Raw genomic sequence first — 20,213 nt, 5'->3', positions numbered from 1 at the left:
GGAGAAAAAGGAAAAAATTAAAAAAAAAAAAGGACCTCATAATAATTCCAACAGTTATAGGGATGAAGACTTCACATAAACTGTCATTGTTTTGGTTAGTCAGAAAAGAGAATTGTGCTTCCTGTGAGGACTGTCCAGGAAGAGAAGGGACAAAAAGATGATACACTCAGAAAAACAAGGGATCTCAAAAATACCCGCTTCCACCATAGTCTGTCATTCATACATCCATTCATTTATTTAATAAATGTTGTTGCATCTCTCCTAAATGCCTGGGACAGTGCCAGTCCCTGGGGATCAACAGGGAACAAGGCACCCTCCAGGCCCTCAAGGAGCTTTCAATCCTGTGAAGAAAATGAACAAGTTAATGATATTGATCTAATTATGAAAATAACTAAAAGTGTTTATAATAATCCATGGTTTACCAAAGCATTTTTTTACACACGTTATCTTATTTAATCCTCACTCAACTTGGGAAGTAATTTGTATTGTCCTGCTTTTACTACCTGATGCTTTTAATCAAGACTCTGAGAAGATGGGTACTGATTCATGACTGGCAGAGATGGAAATGAAACCCAAGTTGTAGGACATACACCTCTCTGCTGGGCTCTTTAATTGCCATCTTTGTTTAAAACCCAAAAATGCCCAGAAGGGTAAAATATCAAGTCATTGATTCCAAAATATAAATCAGCTTTAACCGGGACAAGAATAGAACACCTTGAGAGAACACAGAAAAAGAAGGAGGCACATAATGGAAGTTGGCCTGGAAAAGAAGAAAATAGTGTAAAAATAGAAGATGAAGGTCACCAGGAGGGAAGGTATTTCCCTGGTTGCTCCTCTGATGGTGTACCAAAGGACGTAGTTGACGCTAGGCTTTCTTCGCATAGTTATCCACTCTTAGAATGTGGGAGTCTCCCTTCCTTTGTGTTACCAGCTCAAGACAAAATAAAAGCTCCCTGTTGCAATGAGCCCCAGAGTACCTTCATCACTTCACTTAGGTCTGGACCTGTTGCCTACATGGGTTCTGTGACTGCTACCCCACAACTCATTTCCAGGGTTGAGTTTATAGCCACGTCAATTATAATTAAGTCTGGATTATTTGTTCCAGTTTTTCTGAGAGGGTGTGGGATACCAGGATAATGTGATAAACAACGTTCTATCTGCCCTCGTGGTCAGCATTTGTTCTTTTCACTGGGGCTGTAATGAATTTGTACCCCAGAGAGCACATGAAGTTCTATGTAGCCAAATTAAAGTGCCTTGTAAGTAGTCCCAACACCGTGTTTTTGTCAGTCTCCAAATTGGCGTGACCTAATAGGGAATGAATGCTGTAAACAAGAGGGAACACTTTATTGTCCATCAATGAAGACATGTCCTATTTTCTCCTTGGCTTGCCTTATCAAGTTTGGTACCCCAGAGACTGACTCAAAATCAAAGTACATAATAGAGGAACATGGAGCATACAAAGTATTAGTATCGTAGTCTGGTGTGATTTTCAAGATTTTATTTAAAGTTGTGCATATACTTCAGTGATTTTAAAACAACACTCAGGATACCTTAAAAAAACACTACATTCAAGCTACTCTGATTCATCTTCCATCTACAAACTATTTTCTATGTTACCTAAATAATTATTTTTTTGAACAATGCTATATAAATGCTGAAGGAAAGGCTAATGATAATAGATATGATGTATTGAATGCTCATGTATGTGACAAGCATATCGCACGTATTTTTGCCTAACAATCTGCAATTTTTTCTGCTTTGTAAGTGAGGACATTGAGAGGTTTATTAATTTACCCAACATCTTATAGCTAGAAAATGGGTGAGATGGGAGATTTGAATCCAGGTCAATTTAACTCCAAACTCTGTGCTCTTTCACTAGATCAGTCTAACCCGAAGGAGGTGAGTTTTCTAAACCCAAGCTCCAAATTTTAACAGCTGAATTGATTGTTTGGGGCAGTGAGGAAGATCCTGTTAAAACAACTTATGGTGATTAATTTTATGTGTCAACTTGACCAGGCCACAGGGTGCCCAGATACTTGGTCAAACATAATTCTGGGTGTGTCTGTGACACTGTTTCTGGACGAGATTAGCATTTGAATTGGCTGATTGAGTAAAGCAGATGGCCCTCCCTAATGTGGGTGGGCTTCATCCAATCAATTGAAGACCTGAATAGAACAAAAAGGCTGACCCTCCTGTGAATAAGAAGGAATTTCCTCTCTGTCTGACTGTCTTCAAGTTGGGACATTGGCCTTCTCTGCCTTTGAACTTGGACTTGGACTGGAACTTACTCCATGGGATCTCCTGGGTCTTCAGCTTGCCAACTACAGATCTTGGGAGTCCTCAGCCTCCATAACCACATGAGCCAATTCCTTATAATAAATCTATATATAATCTCCTATTGGTTTTGTTTCTCTGGAGAACTCAGACTAATAATGCAACTCTTCTCATCAAGTATTCTGAGATCAGCCAATTAGCCAGCTGTTAGATAAGTTTCCTCTGGTCCTCCTCCAAGTCTCCTGTGCACTCATCACTGGTAATACTCTGGAAATTCCCTACCACAGTTCCTTGTCAGCAAAATTCATACCCACTTACCCTTGGTGTTATTGAGAATCTCAGGAGATAAAAAGTGGCTCATCATCCAAAAAGAGCTGAAGACTTCTATTTTGTTCTAATTAAAAAAATTTAAACAAAAAATTTATTTTTTAAAAGAGCAAGTTCTTTGGTTCAAAATACAAATTTATTTTTATATTTTTAGTTTGCATATTCAGTTCAATATTTCTTATGCACCGCCTAAATTACTTCAGGTATATCTCTAGCCACATGAAACTCAGGTCAGAGAAGGGGACATCAAAAAGTTGAAATGTATGAAAACTGAAATGCATAATTCACCCAATTTCGATGACCACATTTTGAATTAGATAATATGATCAACTATGCCATACCTAAGAGGGTTTTTCCACCAGTCTCCTTGATTGTATTGAGGAGTCTGTGAAACAAACCAGTTGAATATGATGTTGCCTTGGGCAGGAGCATCCTGACCTGGGGAAAGGTTGGCTGCATATCTGCCACCAAAGGACTCTGGACCCGGCTCTCTGATCTATTTGACATTCAGGGAATTTTCTATGAGTGCCCTATCTCTGTGGTCTGTAGGAATTAATTTGTCCGCAAAGGAGAGCAAATGCATTTCCAGTATATTAATGAGATTAGACTCAAGGACAACTGAATAAGAATCCTATTTTTGAAACCTCAAAAAAATTTTCATGAATGAAATGCAAGGAGAATCTGCAAGTCACTCGCTACATTCAAATATCCTGACAAAGGGAGGTGATTTGTGTATCATGACATGTGCCCCCAAGCTTGTTTTGTAAATATATATTAAAAATGTGTATTTATTTGTCTGCTACGTCATTGATTCATTCATCCATTCAATACACATCATTAAGCATCTTCCATTTTTGAGCCATTATGGTAAGAGGTTTTAAGATAAATAATAGAAGTATAGGGGTAAGACAAATACCCAAATAACTGAAAGGCAATACAGTGTTATAAGTGCTGAGTAAGAGGAAAAACAAAGGATTATCAGGATTCAGAGGAGTACTAAGTTAAACAGAGTACTACATGAAGTAAATTAGGAAATACTTCATGAAGGAGGAAGGATGTAATTTTAGCTTTGAAGAATGGCAAGCACTTCTGACAAAGGGCCACCACGAGCACATGTATGGATGTGGGAAAGCTCACTGATCAGCACAGTTCCATTGATGGGAATAGTATGGGAGATTGGAAGGGGATGATGGACCCAGCTCAGATAAAGGAGAAACCAGAGAAGCATGTGGAGATTAAAGGTTTAACTCAACCGGGAAGCCATCGCCCACGGCTTTGTGGCCAGTGTGATGTGGTGGAGCAGGCACTGATGCGTCTGTGAGTCAGAAGACGTCTGCTCCTCTGGTCTCCTCCTTGTCTCGTGGGGGCTCCTTTCACAGCTTTGGGCCTCAGTGTCCATATGTGCAGAAGGGGAGTTGACTTCCCAGAGTCATCGTGAGGATTAGATAAAGCAGATGATTGCTGCTTTCTAGTGTAGATTGGGAGATCAGTTAGTTAGAGCCTTGCTATTCAACATCAGAGAGCTCAGAACACTGATTTCTAATGTAAAATATCCTTCAAAATTCTCTTTAAACTATATTGCTCAACCTACAGAAACATAAAGCAAAAACAATTTAATCATACATCATAGCAATGACCGTCATAAAAATTACTTGCCTTTTTTACAACCCTTTTAATATGGATGCTATTATCACCCTCAATTCAGAGGAAACTGAAAATTAGAGTGGGTAAGTCAGTCACCTACAGTCACGGACTAGAAGATGGCAGAGCTGGGGGGCTGGCCTGGTGGCACAGCAGTTAAGTTCGCATGCTCCACGTTGGCAGCCCAGGGTTCGCCAGTTGGGATCCGGGCATGGACCTATGCACCACTTATCAAGCCACTCTGTGGCAGTGTCCCACATGTAAAATAGAGGAAGATGGGCACAGATGTTAGCTCAGGGATAATCTTCCTCAAAAAAAAAAAAGAGAAGATGGCAGAGCTGGGTCTATGAACTTCAGCAATCAGACATGAGCCCACACACTTAACACCAGGCTATAATGCTTTCAGATAAAGCAGGAAAGACACGACCTTGCACAAGTCTTTAATAAAAGAAAAAATACATACCTTCAGTGTCTGTTATCCAAGAGTATTAACCCAAAGAGATATAATTTTCAATTCTCTCTTTTATTAAAAACAAGTACACGAAAAAGAAAATATTTAATGTTAATATTATAATTCAATGAATTGAAATTAAGCAAGATACTGCTTTTAGTTAACATTTTAGTAGATGCTTCGAAAATTATTTGCATTTTTTTCTGATAAGAAATTAAGACAGGTTTGTCATAGAAAATTGAAAAAATATTGAAAAGTATAAAGAAGACAATAAAAACAACCCATGATCCCGTTACTAACATTTTATTAATGTCTTTCCAGTCATTTTTTTGTTAAAAGATAATATTTTTAGGCTTTTCTGTCCCTAGTGAAATGTGCTACATTATTAAGAATTAAAAATATTTGCATTTGAGGGGCTGGCCCCGTGGCCGAGTGGTTAAGTTCGCACGCTCCGCTGCAGGCGGTCCAGTGTTTCGTTGGTTCGAATCCTGGGCATGGACATGGCACTGCTCATCAAACCACGCTGAGGCAGTGTCCCACATGCCACAACTAGAAGGACCCATAACGAAGAATATACAACTATGTACCAGGGGCCTTAGGGGAGAAAAAGGGGGAAAAAAAAGAAATCTTTAAAAAAAAAATTCACATTTGAACATATAGATTCCTCAGCCACAGAATTTTCACTCACTGCTAGTTTTTTTCCTGTATTATATATATAATATAATATGTATAATAATATATAAATTATGTATGTATGATTTACATACAAAATCCACAAATTAACTGTACAGTTCAGGTAAGTTTTACATATGCCCATGTAACCACCACCCAGATCAAAATACAGAACATTTCCAACAGCCTAGAAGCCCGCTCATATCACCTCCCAGTCAACACTGCCCTCCCCTCAGGATAACTATTGTTCTCATCTCCATCACCATTGATTAGTTTCGTCTGTTTTTGAACTTCATATAAATCATACAATATATATTCTTGGTGTCTGACTTCTTTACCACATTGGTACATGTCTCAGGAGTTTGTTCATTTTCATTACCATGTAACATTCGATCGTATGAGTATAATACAATTTGTTCATCCATTCTACTATACTGTTTTCAGTTTGAGGCTATTATTAATAAAGAAGCTATGAAAACGCTTATCCCTGTCTCTTTTTGGTGGATATAGCACTTATTTCTGTTGAGCCTATGCTCATTGTATATATGAACATTGTATATATGTGTTCAGCTTTAGTAGATACTGTCAAGCAGTATTCTAAAGTGGCTACACAGCTTATACTTTTTTTTTTCATTTGTTGAGGAAGGTTCTCCCTGAGCTAACATCCTTTTCGAATCTTCCTCCATTTTGTTTGTGGGCTGCCACCACAGCATGGCCACCAACCAGTAGTGTAGGTCTGTGCCCAGGAACCGAACCTGGCCTACTGAAGTGGAGAGCGCCGAACTCAACTACTAGGCCACTGGGGCTGGCCCCCGAAATTTATACTCTTCTCGACAATTTATGAGAGTCCCAGTTGCCCCACATCTTCACCAACAGAAGCACTCTCTGTCTTTCATTTTAGCCATCTGGCACAGTGTCTCATTGAGATTTTAATTTGCATTTCCTTGATGGCTAATGATGATGAGCACCTTTTCATATGTCTGTTGGTTAGTTGGACACCCTCTTTAGTGAAATGCCTTAGTTAAAGTGAAAAGACTTTAGTTAAAGTCTTGCTCATCTTAAAAAATTAGGTTTTAAATCTGGGTGAAACTCCTTTGTTGGATGTATGTGTGGTAAATGTCTTCTTCCAATCTTTCACTCTCTTAGTCATGCCTTTTGATTAAACTACTGGCTTTTTTTTTTTTTTTTTAAAGATTGGCACCATTGCCAATCTTCTTCACTTTTATTTTCCTTCTTCTCCCCAAAGCCCCCCAGAACATAGTTGTATATTCTAGTTGTGATCCTTCTGGCTGTGCTATGTGGGACGCTCCCTCAGCATGGCCTGATGGGCGGTGCCATGTCCTCATCTGGGATCTGAACTGGCAAAACCCTGGGCCACCAAAGTGGAGAGCACGAACTGAACCACTCAGCCACAGGGCTGGCCCCACTACTGGTTTTTTATGTGACAAAAAACTATTCTCTTTACTGATAGCAGCAACAAATTCAATAAATCATTACTTTTTAGGTTTTTTTGATATCAAATTAATGATAGTTTTTAATAAAATATATGCTTGCAGCATGCTTATAAGGAGAACAGCCTGAATGAAGTTTAAGAGACATTGATTTAGAGCACCAAATTAATGAAACTGATCTTATCAGGCAAAGTGAACATCTCTAAACTCCCAGACTGGGAACTGCCAAGCAAATGCTAGTCCTTTATATGACAGTAAATGTGATTCAGCCTAAATCCATTATGGCCAAACCAACAAAAGGAAAATTTTTTGTTTGTTTGTTTTCACTTTGTTTTTTTCAATTATTTTATTGAGGTCATATGATTTATAACATTGTGTAATTTCAGGTGTACATTATTGTTTATCAGTTTCTGTATCGACTGCTTTGTGCTCACCCCCAATAGTCTAATTTTTATCCATCACCATACATATGTGCCCCTTGACCCCTTTCTTCCACCCCCCAACCCGCTTCCCCTCTGGTAACCACTAATTTGTTCTCTTTATCCATGTGTTTGTTTATCTTCCACATATGAGTGAAATCATGCGTTGTTTGTCTTTCTCTGTCTGGCTTATTTCACTTAACATCAGACCCTTAAGGTCTATCCATATTGTTGCAAATGGGACAATTTTGTCTTTTTTATGACTGAGTAGTATTCCATTGTAAATATATCTCACATCTTCTTTATCCATTCGTCAGTTGGTGGGCATTTGGGTTGCTTCCACATCTTGGCTATTATGAATAATGCTGTCATGAACATGAGGGTGCATAAATCTCTTTGAACTGTGGATTGCAAGTTCTTTGGATAAACACTCAGTAATGGAATAGATGGATCATATTGTATTTCTATTTTTAATTTTTTGAGAAATCTCCATACTGTTTTCCATAGTGGCTGCACCAGTTTGTATTCCCACCAGCAGTGCATGAGGGTTCCCTTTTCTCCACATCCTCTCCAACATTTATTATTTTTTGTCTTGTTAAATTATAGCCATTCTGACAGGTATGAGGTGATATCTCATTTGTAGTTTTGATTGGCATTTCCCTAATAATTAGTGATGTTGAACATCTTTTCTTGTGCCTACTGCCCATCTGTATATAGTCTTTGGAAAAATGTCTATTCATATCCTCTGCCCATTTTTTGATTGGGTTGTTTGTTTTTTTGTTGTTAAGTTGTATGAGTTCTTCATATATTTTGGTAATTAACCCCTTGTTGGATATATGATTGCAAATGTTTTCTCCCAGTTGGTGGGTTGTCTTTTCATTTTGTTCATGGTTTCTTTTGCCTCACAGAAGCTCTTTAGTCTGATGAATTTCCATTTGTTTATTTTTTCTTTTGTTTCCCTTGCCCCAGTAGACATAGTATTTGAAAAGATCCTTCTAAGACCTATGTCAAAGAGTGTACTGCCTGTATATTCTTTTAGGAGTTTTATGGTTTCAAGTCTTACATTCAAGTCTTTGATCCATTTTGAGTTAATTTTTGTGTGTAGTGTGAGATAATGGTCTACTTTCATGCTTTTGCATGTGACCATCCAGTTTTCCCAACATCATTTATTGAAGAGATTTTCCTTTCTCCATTGTATGTTCCTGGCTCTTTTGTCAAAGATTAACTGTACATAGATGTGTGAGTTTAATTCTAGGCTTTCAATTCTATTTCATTGATCTGTGTGTCTGTTTTTGTACCAGTGTCATCTTGTTTTCATAGCTTTGTAGTATATTTTGAAGTCGGAGCTTGTGATGCCACCAGCTTTGTTCTTTTTTCTCAGGATTGCTTTGGCTATTCAGGGTCTTTTGTTGCTCCATATAAATTGTAGGATTCTTTGTTCTATTTCTGTGAAGAATATAATTGAGATTCTGATTTGGACTGCATTGAATCTGTAGATTGCTTTAGGTAATGTGGACATTTTAGCTATGTTTATTCTTCCAATCCATGAGCATGGAATATCTTTCCATTTCTTTACGTCTTCTTTGATTTCTTTCAATAATGTCTTGTAGTTTTCGGTGTATAGATCTTTAACCTCTTTGGTTAAATTTATTCCTAGATAGTTTATTCTCTTTGTTGCAATTGTAAATCGGATTGTATGCTTGAGTTCTCTTTCTGTTAGTTTGTAATTAGTGTACAGAAATGCAACTGATTTTTGCAAGTTGATTTTGTACCCTGCACCTTTGCTGTAGTTGTTGACTATTTCTAGTAGTTTTCTGGTGGACTCTTTAGGGTTTTCTATGTAGAGAATCATGTCATCTGCAAACAGTGTGAGTTTTACGTTTTCCTTTCCAATATGGATACCTTTTATTTCTTTTTCTTGCCTAATTGCTCTGGCCAAAACTTCCAAAACTATGTTGAATAGGAGTGGTGAGAATGGACACCCTTGTCTTGTTCCTGTTCTCAGAGGGATGGCTTTCAATTTTTCACCATTAAGTATGATGTTGGCTGTAGGTTCGTCCTATATGGCCTTTATTATGTTGAGGTAATTTCCTTCTATATCCATTTTATTGAGAGTTTTTATCATAAGTGGGTGTTGGATCTTGTCAAATGCATTCTCTGCATCTATTGAGATGATGGTATGGTTTTTATTCCTCATTTTGTTAATGTGGTGCATCACATCGATCATTTTGCAGATATTGAACCATGTCTGCATCCCTGGTATAAATCCCGCTTGATCATGCTGTATGATCCATTTAATGTATTGCTTTATTTGGTTAGCCAATATTTTGTTGAGGATTTTTGCATCTATATTCATCAGCAAATTGGCCTGTAATTTTCCTTCTTTGTATTGTCCTGTCTGATTTTGGTATCAGGATAATGTTGGCCTTGTAGAATGAGTTAGGAAGAATTCCATCTTCTTCAAATTTTTGGAATCATTTGAGAAGGGTAGGTATTAAATCTTCTTTGAATGTTGGTAGAATTCTCCAGAGAAGCCATCTAGTCCTGGACTTTCATTTTTTGGGAAGTTTTTGATTGCTGTTTCAATCTCTTTTCTTGTGATTTGTCTAGTCAGATTCTCTATTTCTCCTTGATTCAGTTTTGGAAGGTTGTATGAGTCTAAGAATTTATCCATTTCTTCTAGGTTATCCAATTTGTTGGCATATAGTTTTTCATAGCATTGTCTTATAATCCTTTGTGTTTCTGTGGTATCCATTATAATTTCTCCTCTTTCATTTCTAATTTTGTTTGTTTGAGCCTTCTCTCTTTTTTTCTTAGTGAGCCCAGCTAGAGCAGGTGTTGCCATGCTTATATCAGACAAAGCAGATTTCAAGATAATAAAGACAATGAGAGATAAACAGAGGCAATGTATAATGATAAAAGGGACATTCACCAAAACGGCATAACACTTATGAATATATATGTACCTAACACAGGAGCACCAAAGTATGTAAAGCAACTACTAAAAGACCTAAAGGGAGAGATTAACAGCAACCCAATAATAGAAAGGGACCTCAACACCCCACTTACATCAATGGATAGATCACCCAGACAGAAAGTCAACAAAGAAATAGTGGATTTAAATGAAACACTAGACCAGATGGACTTAATAGATATATATAGCCCACTCCATCCAAAAACAGCAGAATACACATTCTTCTCAAGTGCACATGAAACATTCTCAAAGATAGACTATATGTTGGGAAGCAAGGCAAGCCTCAATAAATTTAAGAAGATTGAAATCACATCAAACATCTTTTCTGACCACAATGCCATAACACTAGAAATCAACTCTAAGAATAAAGCTGGGAAAGACACAAATATTTGGAGACTAAACAATATGTTACTGAACAACCATTGGATCAATGAAGAAATCAAAGGAGAATTTAAAAAATATCCAGAGTCAAGGAAGATGAAAATACAACACGCCAACTCTTATGGGATGCAGCAAAGATATTCTGGGAGGGAAATTCACAGCAATACAGGCCCACTTCAACAAACAAGAAAAATCTCAAATAAGTAATCTTAACCTACACCCAACAGAACTAGAAAAAGAAGAACAAACGAAGCCCAAAACCAGAAGGAGAGAAATAATAAAAATTAGAGCAGAAATACATGAAATAGAGACTAAAAAAACAGTAGAAAGGATCAATGAAACTAAGAGCTGGTTTATCTAAGAGAAGATAAAGAAAGGAGAATTCTTAATTAGAAAAAGCAGTGGAAAGGAATACCTGGTTAGAAAAAGAGGCAATATCAGGGACCCCTTATCTGAGTTTTCATTACTCAAATTCCTTTAAGACATGGCTATACAGGAAGGAAATTTTGTCATTACTTCAAAATATTCACTGATGAACTGAATACTTGTAAAATTGTTCCCCTCTCAGATGACCTTCCCAGCTTGGCTTGACTGATTATGCCTGATCAACCAATCACAACTCTCTCTGTCTGCCTCTTACTGCTTGCAGGATATTGTAAACATCTGACAATACAAAGAAACTGGGTGGCAAAGTTGATGAGGATTTTAGGCTGGTAATTTTAAAACTGCAGATGAGAAGCAGGCTCCGGGGAGTGGAATTTGCTTGCCCTTTGTTGGGAGGCATCTGCATTTGTGAGGGAACCTCCATCTGTGGAGATGCCTCCCTCTCTGTGCCAGGGGAAAGGGGGATGGCCTTGTCTCTGGAAACTCTTAATGGGGAAGGCAAGAACTTAAGTTGGTTACTGTCTGGCAACCTCATGTAACTGATTTAGGGTGGTGGCTTCTGGCCTCTACTTAATCCGATTTGATTCCTATCTAAAAGTTGTGGGACCACCCAATGGCCAGACCCCACCTGCACTGATACCATTTTAACTTTTTTACATGTTTTTTCCTTTGTCTTGTAAAGAAATGGCTCACATACCTATGCCTTAAATTTAACCTTACTCTCCACCCATGTTTGCAGCAGTAGTAGCAGCATGATGGCACCAGCTCTGCCTGCCCATGGGTCCTGTCCGCATGTCAGCAGCAGCAGCAGCTCCCCATGCCGGCAGCAGGAGCGGCTCCTCCTGCCCATGGGTCCTGTCCCCACGCAGCAGCCTGACTGCCCATGGGTCCTGTCCCCATGCTATTCCACACTATTCTCTAAATAAAAGAGCACTACCACCAGATCTTGAGAGTCCAAGAAATCTTTCTTTTGACTCCTCAGCTCACCGACCCCACATCAAAATGAAGCTGCAATTTTTTGCAAAAGATGCAGCATTTCATGAAAATGATGTTGGAGAAGTGCTACAATCTCATGTATAGTCATGTGTCAAGAGACTAGGTAAAAATTAAAGACGAAAAATAGACAAGGAATCAGATAAATTAACATTAAAGAAGAGAAATGGGTAACGATGATGACACAATAAATGCTTCCAAAAGGTGCTAACTTAAATATCAAAGAATTTTAAAAATCCCTTTGGAAGATTGATTAAAAAGTCCTTGATTTTTTTTCTGGAAAAATGCTCTTCCTTTGATTGTGTTGCACAGGGTAAGACGAACTAAAGCATATTGCATTGTGCCATCCTACCATTTTATGCAAGAAAATATGTGTTCTCTCCATGCCAAATCAGCTCCCCAACAATCTTTAGACAAAAATTAGTGTATCATTGCAATTAATCTTATAAATGCTGTTAACTTTAAGATAATTATTTTCATTATTTACCTTGAAATTTGCTCCTTATTATAAAAGGGTTAATTCACTGTACACCTTTGCTAATACCATCTATCCTTGGATAATGAGTGATGAGGATTTTTAGGCTGGTTAATTTTAAAACTGCAGATGAGAAGCAGGCTCCGAGGAGTGGAATTTGCTTGCCCCTTTGTTGGAAACATTTACATATCTAAGGGAAACCTCTATCTGTAAAGATGCCTCCTCTCAGTGCCAGGAAGAAGGGGGATGGCCTTATCTCTGGAAACTCTTAATGGGGAAGGCAAGGACTTAAGTTGTTTACCATCTGGCAACCTCATGTAACTGGCCCCCCACCCCAAAATCCTCCTTTGTCTTTAGCTGAAGATAATATTTAACCACTGACTTCTGCCATTTACTCAATCTGGTTTGATTCTTATCTAAAAGTTGTGGGACCGCCCAATGGCCGGACCCTTCCGGCACTGGTACCATTTTAACTTTTTTTTGTCTTGTAAAGAGATAACTCACATACCTATGCCTTAAATTTAGCTCTAACCCTCAACTTGGGGCAGCAGAAGCTCTGACTGCCCATGGGTCCTGTCCCCATGCTATTCCATACTATTCTCTAAATAAAAGAGCACTACTGCCAGATCTTAAGAGTCTAAGAAATCTTTCTTTCGACTCCTCGGCTCACTGACCCTGCATCATTGAGTACTTCTTCTAACTCTGATCTCTGTGAAAAACTTCAAAGGTGTAATTTATTGCATCCACACTGTTCTCACATTGCCGATAACATAACAGAAGCATAACGCAGAGAAGTGATGTGCAAAGGCCACCAGGACAGTGTTTGCATCCACATCTGACTCCAGAGTCTATTCTTTTTAGGTCAGAATGCCTCCTAGGAGCTCAAAAGTGGGAGCAGCCAGAAATCCAGGGTGATTTCTTTTACTCTCCAAACTTCAGTCCTTTGAATGAGAAAATGGTGTCTGTACTCTTACTCTTATTACGTACTAATACTAATGCTTCATGTCTGCATAGGCCAAGCACTTCCACATCCGTCTCATTTGGTCCTTACTCCCACCCGAGGAGGTAGCAGAGAAACAGGCAAACAGAAATCTCAGACTCAGAAAACTGAGGGATGTGTGGCTTTTAGAACTGTTGTGGATCAAGGCTTCCCCAGGGAGAAAAGTCCAAGGCCCCTGGCCTACGTGCAAATCTCTATCAGCCTCCAGGAAGTATACGATTTCCTGACCTGATTCAACCTGATTTGTACCCAAAGTTATATGATCACCCAATAACCAGACCACACCTGCACTGGTACCATTTTATTGACTTTTTTTACATGATCTTTCCTTCGTCTTGTTAAGAAATAACTCACATACGTATACCTTGTAAATTTAGCCCTACCCTCAACACTTTGCAGCTCTTCGCTGCCCATGGGTCCTGTCCCCATGCTATTCCCTGAATCAAGGAGCACTACTACTAGACATTGAGAGTCCAAGAAATCTTTCTTTTGACGCCTCAGCTCACCGAGCCCACTTCAGAACCATCTCCTTTAGGCCTCAGCGCAGTGCTCTTTTCCCTTTACCACTCTGTCTCCTGGCGTGGAAGGGGAGCAGGGGAAGGTGGAAGAAAAATTCATTGACGAAGTTAACATCTCAGTAACATCGCCACCAAATCCATGCCCCTCCTGTTGTGACATTTTCCAGGTGAATAACTTTAGCCTCTCTCTCCTGAGAGTGGTACCCACAACACCAGCAAGAGGGAGGCTCTGAGGTCACAATTCTCCTCACCTTGGGGGTTGAAGAAAGTTTTGGCTTTCGAATTCTATATTAGTGAGAAAACCAGCAAAAAGACCCCGCAGAGGTGTCTGGCTCATCTATTCAGGGGAGCTAACTGAGGGCGGTCACTGAACCTAGAAGCTGTGAAAATTAACAGATTCTGTGAAAATTAACAGCACTGAGTCATTCTCTTTCAAAAGGCTTTGTCAGTTTTACCTTCTATTTCTTGAATTAACTTTCTCATTGTCTGTTGATGGCAGGGGAAGGCCAAGACCACAGCAGCAACACAGCCAGAATTTATAAACTCTGTTTAGCCCTTATTTCTCATAGAACTCTAGGCCCTTCAAATCTAAGATTTATTCTAATAAGCCCCGAAATTGATTAGGGTTACCTCCTCCCCTGCCCCCCCCCCCCACCCCACTCTTTCCCCATCATGCATGCTCCCTCGCCTTCCTGTCCCGATAGGACTAACAAAAGAGCTAACAATTGCAGGGCGGTCCTGAGCAACCTGTGAAGGGAAGCAGGACTTGAAATGAACACAAACTACCTCAAATCCCTAAAAACACACTCTAAGCTCATCTACATCTAAAGCTAATTTTAAAAAAATTATTGTGTTAGCCCCTTTCCCTTCACTATCCTGTTTATTAGGATTTTTCTCTCCATTCAAGGAAAGTAGAGTTTTTTTTTTTTAGATTAATAAAGCTTTTGCTTGGTTTCTTAGTGGAATATGAACACACACTCTCCTATCAACTTCAACTCAATTCAAAACTTACCTAAAACACTCCACCCAGTCCTTGGGAAATTCCAGATTAATTCCCACCAGTTCTGGTTAATTAGTTACGCACTGAATTGGCCACTAAAGGGAGCTGTTTCTGGATGACTGGAGCCGTTCGTCTAGATTCAAATACCTTCACGTCCTCTTGAGCTGGCACACACATCCTTTCTCCCTGAGGAGTCAAGTGTGAAGAGAGGACACTTTTCTCATCTAAGAGAACAAAGAGATAGGAAAGACATTTCTACAGCTCTAAGGATACAGATATGCAAACTAGTATATATTCATTTTACATATATGAATATATATTGCATGCATAACATATTTGTGTGTGTGTATATATTTATTTATCTTGGTAGCTAGTTGTAAAGTAATAATTTCTTACCTCTGGAGAATTCAAAGTGTGATTACAGCTATTGCTTTCCTGTCTGCATTATCTTTGGGAGGGAGAGACAGCAGAAAGAAGGGCGAGAGGGAGAAGAGAAGCTGAGGTCCCCTCAGAGGTCAGTCAGTGAATTTGTCCAAGCTTGAACAGGAAAACCTGTCCCTGTTAGACTTTGACACTTGTAGCAAAGCATACAAAGCCCACACACACGGGCCTTGATTCACTTAGAGTGGATTTGGCTGGACTGAGTTCTGGAGCCTCCTGAATTTTAAAGAGAAACAGGAAAATCTTCCTTGATCCTTGCTGTGTTTAGAACAAAGCCAGCTTGATAATCATATCCCCGGGACGTGGAGAAAGCTTTTTCAGAGCTCCAGGATGCTCCTCCTACCGCAGCACACATCACCACACCCACTTCACGGCTCAGAACCGTGTGCCCAAGAGGCTCAATATTGCTGAGTAGGAAGGGGAACAGAGTAACTTGTCTCAGGCTTCTGGGCCTCTGCCCGTCTTTCTGCTTGGCACCTCAAACTAGGAAAGGCAAAGGCTTGAAGGAAAGTTCACCAGTGGAGGCCCCATTGTTTAAGAAAATCCAGTGGGATATTTAATGGACACACCTGACGTTTCCTTTCCTTTCATGTTTCAGTCTTAGGTCCTCAGAAGTTTTCTTCAGGAAAGAAAAATCCCAGGTAGCTGCTGCTGCTCAGCTTAAAACTAATCTGATCTCTTGTGGCAGGAAGCCCATGGGTCATGGAGAGCCCTGCTGCCTTGCCCGACGCGAGTGAGAGAGTGGCAGCTGGACCCAGGAAAATTACTAACCCTTCCCTCATCCTACCTTAGCAGATGGAAAAAAAAAATTCTCTTCTTTTAATTTCATACTTTGCCTTTCCTGTCAAGATTTAGCTTATCATGCTTTGTGGGGGCGGGGGGGGGGGTGGGCAAGGGGGAGTCACAATAATAAAAGTTTGGTTCTGTGTAAAACCTGATGTTCTTAACCCCCAAGGGTCTCTCTGAAGAATTATCATTATTTCAAAGAAAAAAGTTCATTGGAGAAAATAAACATATATATTTAATTTGTAAAGAAGAAAATGTAGAATAAGTTTTTCTGTTCTTTAGAAAATGACTCTACTACATCTTTGCAATTTTTTATCTTATAGTAAACACATTAAAGAGATATTTTTCTTACACTCAGATGTAAACCCTTTTCCCATGTTTTCTCTTTTCTTTCTCTACTCTCCTTTTCTTGTCTCTATTCTCTTTCATTTTCTTCAGTTTCTGAAGCTAGAATCAGGAAAAAAAAAAACCAAGAAAAAAGCAAGATGTGTACTGACCACACCCATCAGGCTTCCAGAATGTGTTTATACTGGAGTAAACCACGACAGAACGACATAAGCTTGATCACGTCTAGGTGAACTGGCAAAATTTGCCTTAAATATTCTGTTTAGTCTGGGAAGGACCAGCGTAAGAGCTCAGGAGGAAAAAAAGGCCCATTATGCTGAATTCACTCATGCCTTCCTTGGTTTAAATAAAACTCTGTACTTTCATGAGAGGCTTTTTTCATTGTGTACCCATTCGTGTGGAAGAGTAACTATGAGTGTGTGTGTATGTGTTTATTCACTCCAAACATCCTTTCAGTGGGTGCCTGATTTCCTAGAATTAGCCACGTTGCAAAGAATTGTTAAGTTTCGTTTTACTTAGCTCTTTCACTTTTGCTTCAGCTTACTCCAAATGAGATCGTAATATAGAGCTGGGGGGAATTCTAATCCTCTCATTTATGTAAAAGAAAACTAGGACCTGTGCCTTGATCAAGCCCTGCCTGAGCTCCACACAGTGCTCTTTTTTATGACTTTATTTTGGTTTTATATTTTAGGTAAAAATCCACACTCTTCTGTTATTTGATTAAAGTTTTTAGATTTATAACTACACTTGAAGCCATCTAGGAGTCAATTATATTAAGGAAGATGACCATCCATAAACAAAAAATATACTCAAAGGACAGTGTAGATCAGTGTCTCCCTCTTGACTAGACATGATGTTCAATGTATTTAATACTTGGCAGACCACAGGCACTGACCCACTGATGTGGACACCAGCTGTAAACACCTGGGCTTGGTTGAGATGAGCACTGGGGAGAATTCACCTTCTGAGGGATGTACCACATCAGTCTATTTCCAGTTGGTGTGGACTCTGAGGCCTGAGGGTTGCATCAGGAGTTATATTTTTCCAGGCTTTTGGTTTCTTGGATAATAGACTTGGGGTTTCTCTGGCAGTATATCTCCTTTAAAGGCTCTTAGCCTCGGTTGATTTGTATTTATTCAACTCCACAGACCTCGATTAGTTATAGTTCTAGAATCAAGAGCTAAATCTGAGCGACTCTGTCATATACCAACAGCTCCTAGCGCTTCATCCATTCTGCAGGTTTTCAGCATTCAACTTGGCAGTGGGCCTCTCTGCAGTGAAAAATTATAGCCTGGGTTGGAGGAAACCAGTTCATCTTCCTGTTACTCCATCTTACACGTCAGAGGGTAGTTTTTACAATGGGGGTAATTATCATCTTTGTCAATAAAAAGTGCCCGAAAGGATGTGTTAGAGGCTGGAGAATCAGACTTTTCCAGGTCTCCATCTTATATTCAACCACATTTCCTCTTATTGCTTCCTCTAACTAGCTTTGTGCAGAAAATCTACCTTTTTAACTCTGCAAAGCTCAAGCCCATCTGCCGTTCAACCATGTTGGATTTACGGCCATAGGCAAAATGCGTCTTTCTTAGAAAAACTGTATTTTCCTCTCTCCCTGACTTTCAGGCAGGCCACATTTGATAGAAGTTTATCACTTGTGTGACCTTACTGAAATTTTCAGGAAGTAGTCAACACACTCTAATATCCTAAGGTTTTCCCACGAAGCTCTCCACAATCAAGGCTTGGTATAAGGATATGCTCTGATTTTATTTTTAAAAACAGGCAGGAAGGAAATATTTGCAAAAGGCAAATCTGACAAGGGATTATTATTCAAAATTTACAAAGAACTCTTAAAACTCAACATAAAAAAACAGACAACCTGTTTGGAAAATGGACAAAAGACCTGAAGAGACACCTCACCAAAGAGGACATAAGAATAGCAAATATGCGTATGATCAGATGTTCAACATCACATGTCCTTAGGGAATTGCAAGTTAGAATAACAATAAAATACCACTACATACCCATTAGAACGACCAAAATCCACAACACTGACAACGCCAAATGTTGGGGAGAATGTGGAGCAACAGGAGCTCTCTTTCATTGCTGGTAGAAATGCAAAATGGTACAGCCACTTTGGAAGTCAACTTGGCAGTTCCTTACAAAACTAAACACATTCTTACCATACAATCTAGCAATCACACTTCCTACTATTTACCCAAGTGAAATGAAAACTTAATGTTTGCAAAAAATACTGCACACGGATGTTTATAACAGTGTAATTCATAATTGCCAAAACTTGGAAGCAACCAAGATACTCTGCAGTAGGTGAATAGATAAATAAACTGTGATACATCCAGACAATGGAGTATTATTCAGTGCTAAAAAGAAATGAGCTATCAAGTCATGAAAAGACTTAGAGGAGGGGACTGGGCCTGTGGCCAAGTGGTTAAAGTTTTGTGCACCCTGCTTTGGTGGCCTGGGGTTTGCAGGTTCAGATCCTGGACACAGACCTACTCCATTCATCACTATGCTGTGGTGGCATCCCACATACAAAATAAAGGAAGACTGGCACAGGTGTTAGCTCAGGGCTAATATTCCTCAAGCAAAAAAAGAGGAGGATTTGGCAATGGATGTTAGATCATGGCAAATCTTCCTCACACAAAAAAAATAATAAAAAATTTTAAAAAATTAAAGACTTAGAGGAAACTTAAATGCATAATACTGAATGAAACAAACCAATATGAAAAGCCTACTTTACTGTCTGATTCCAACTATATGACATTCTGGAAAAGGAAAAACTATAGAGACAGTAAAAAGACCACTGATTGCCAGGGCTGAGAGGGAGAGAGGGATGAATAGTCAGAGCGTGGAGGATTTTTAGGGCAATGAAAATATTCTGTATGATACTATAATAGTGGATATGTGTCGTTATACATTTGCCAAAGCCCAAAGAATGTGCAACTCCAAGAGTGAACTCTAATGTGAACCATGGACTTTGGGTGATAAGGATGTGTCAATGTAACTTTATCAATTGTAACACATGTACCACTCTGGGGTGGGATATTGATGGTAGGGAAAGTTGTGCATGTGTGGGGGTGGGGGTATATGGAGACTCTCTCAACTTTCTGCTCAATTTTGTTGTGAATCTAAAACTGCTTTAAAAAAAATAAAGTCTATTAAAAAAAAATGATGAAAACTTAGCCGGCTGCTGTGCTATCCCCTATCAGGGACCATTCCTTCTCAGCCAGGATAGGAGAGTTTTCACAGTCCCGTGATACATGTTGTCTTGCACAAGTTCATAATTTAGGGTCTATCTTATGTAAAGTCTCATTTCCATAGACTAGCTTCTAGAGTAGTTAAGACCTACTGAGTTATTCAGAAAGCCAACCAGCTTAATCAAAAATGAGAATGCATCAACTAGGTAACTGAAAAGTGTAGGAATAAGACTGGATTCGGGCATGATTAAATCCAAGTGCTTAAAAGATGCAGTCAGGTCTCTCTCTCTCTCTCTCTCTCTCTCTCTCTCTCTCTCTCCGCTCCCAACCCCATGTTGACCTCATTCTCATGAGGGCTGGCTCACTCTATGTGGAGGCCATATGGAGACCAGCCTCTCTAGACTCATGTTACACTGGTTAAGCAATACTTAGAAGAAAGAATGCTCCTTTCTCAGCAAAATTCAAG

The 20,213-nt window shown here is 39.2% G+C and overlaps 1 long non-coding RNA gene across 1 annotated transcript; it reads right to left on the bottom strand.

Annotated features, from left to right (window-relative positions):
• Positions 1–208: 208 nt before the first annotated feature.
• On the bottom strand, positions 209–15,640 carry LOC138919112 (uncharacterized). The gene is made up of 5 exons (XR_011429022.1): positions 15,357–15,640; positions 14,973–15,184; positions 3,855–4,069; positions 2,593–2,668; positions 209–341 (listed from the first exon to the last, which is right to left on the bottom strand). It is a non-coding gene; the product is annotated as an uncharacterized lncRNA (long non-coding RNA).
• Positions 15,641–20,213: the final 4,573 nt, after the last annotated feature.

This window comes from Equus caballus, chromosome 19 (genome assembly GCF_041296265.1).
Source record: "Equus caballus isolate H_3958 breed thoroughbred chromosome 19, TB-T2T, whole genome shotgun sequence".
Classification (NCBI taxonomy): Eukaryota; Metazoa; Chordata; class Mammalia; order Perissodactyla; family Equidae; genus Equus; species Equus caballus.
Note: the sequence above shows the minus strand (reverse complement) of the source record. Positions and strands in the feature narration are given on the sequence as shown.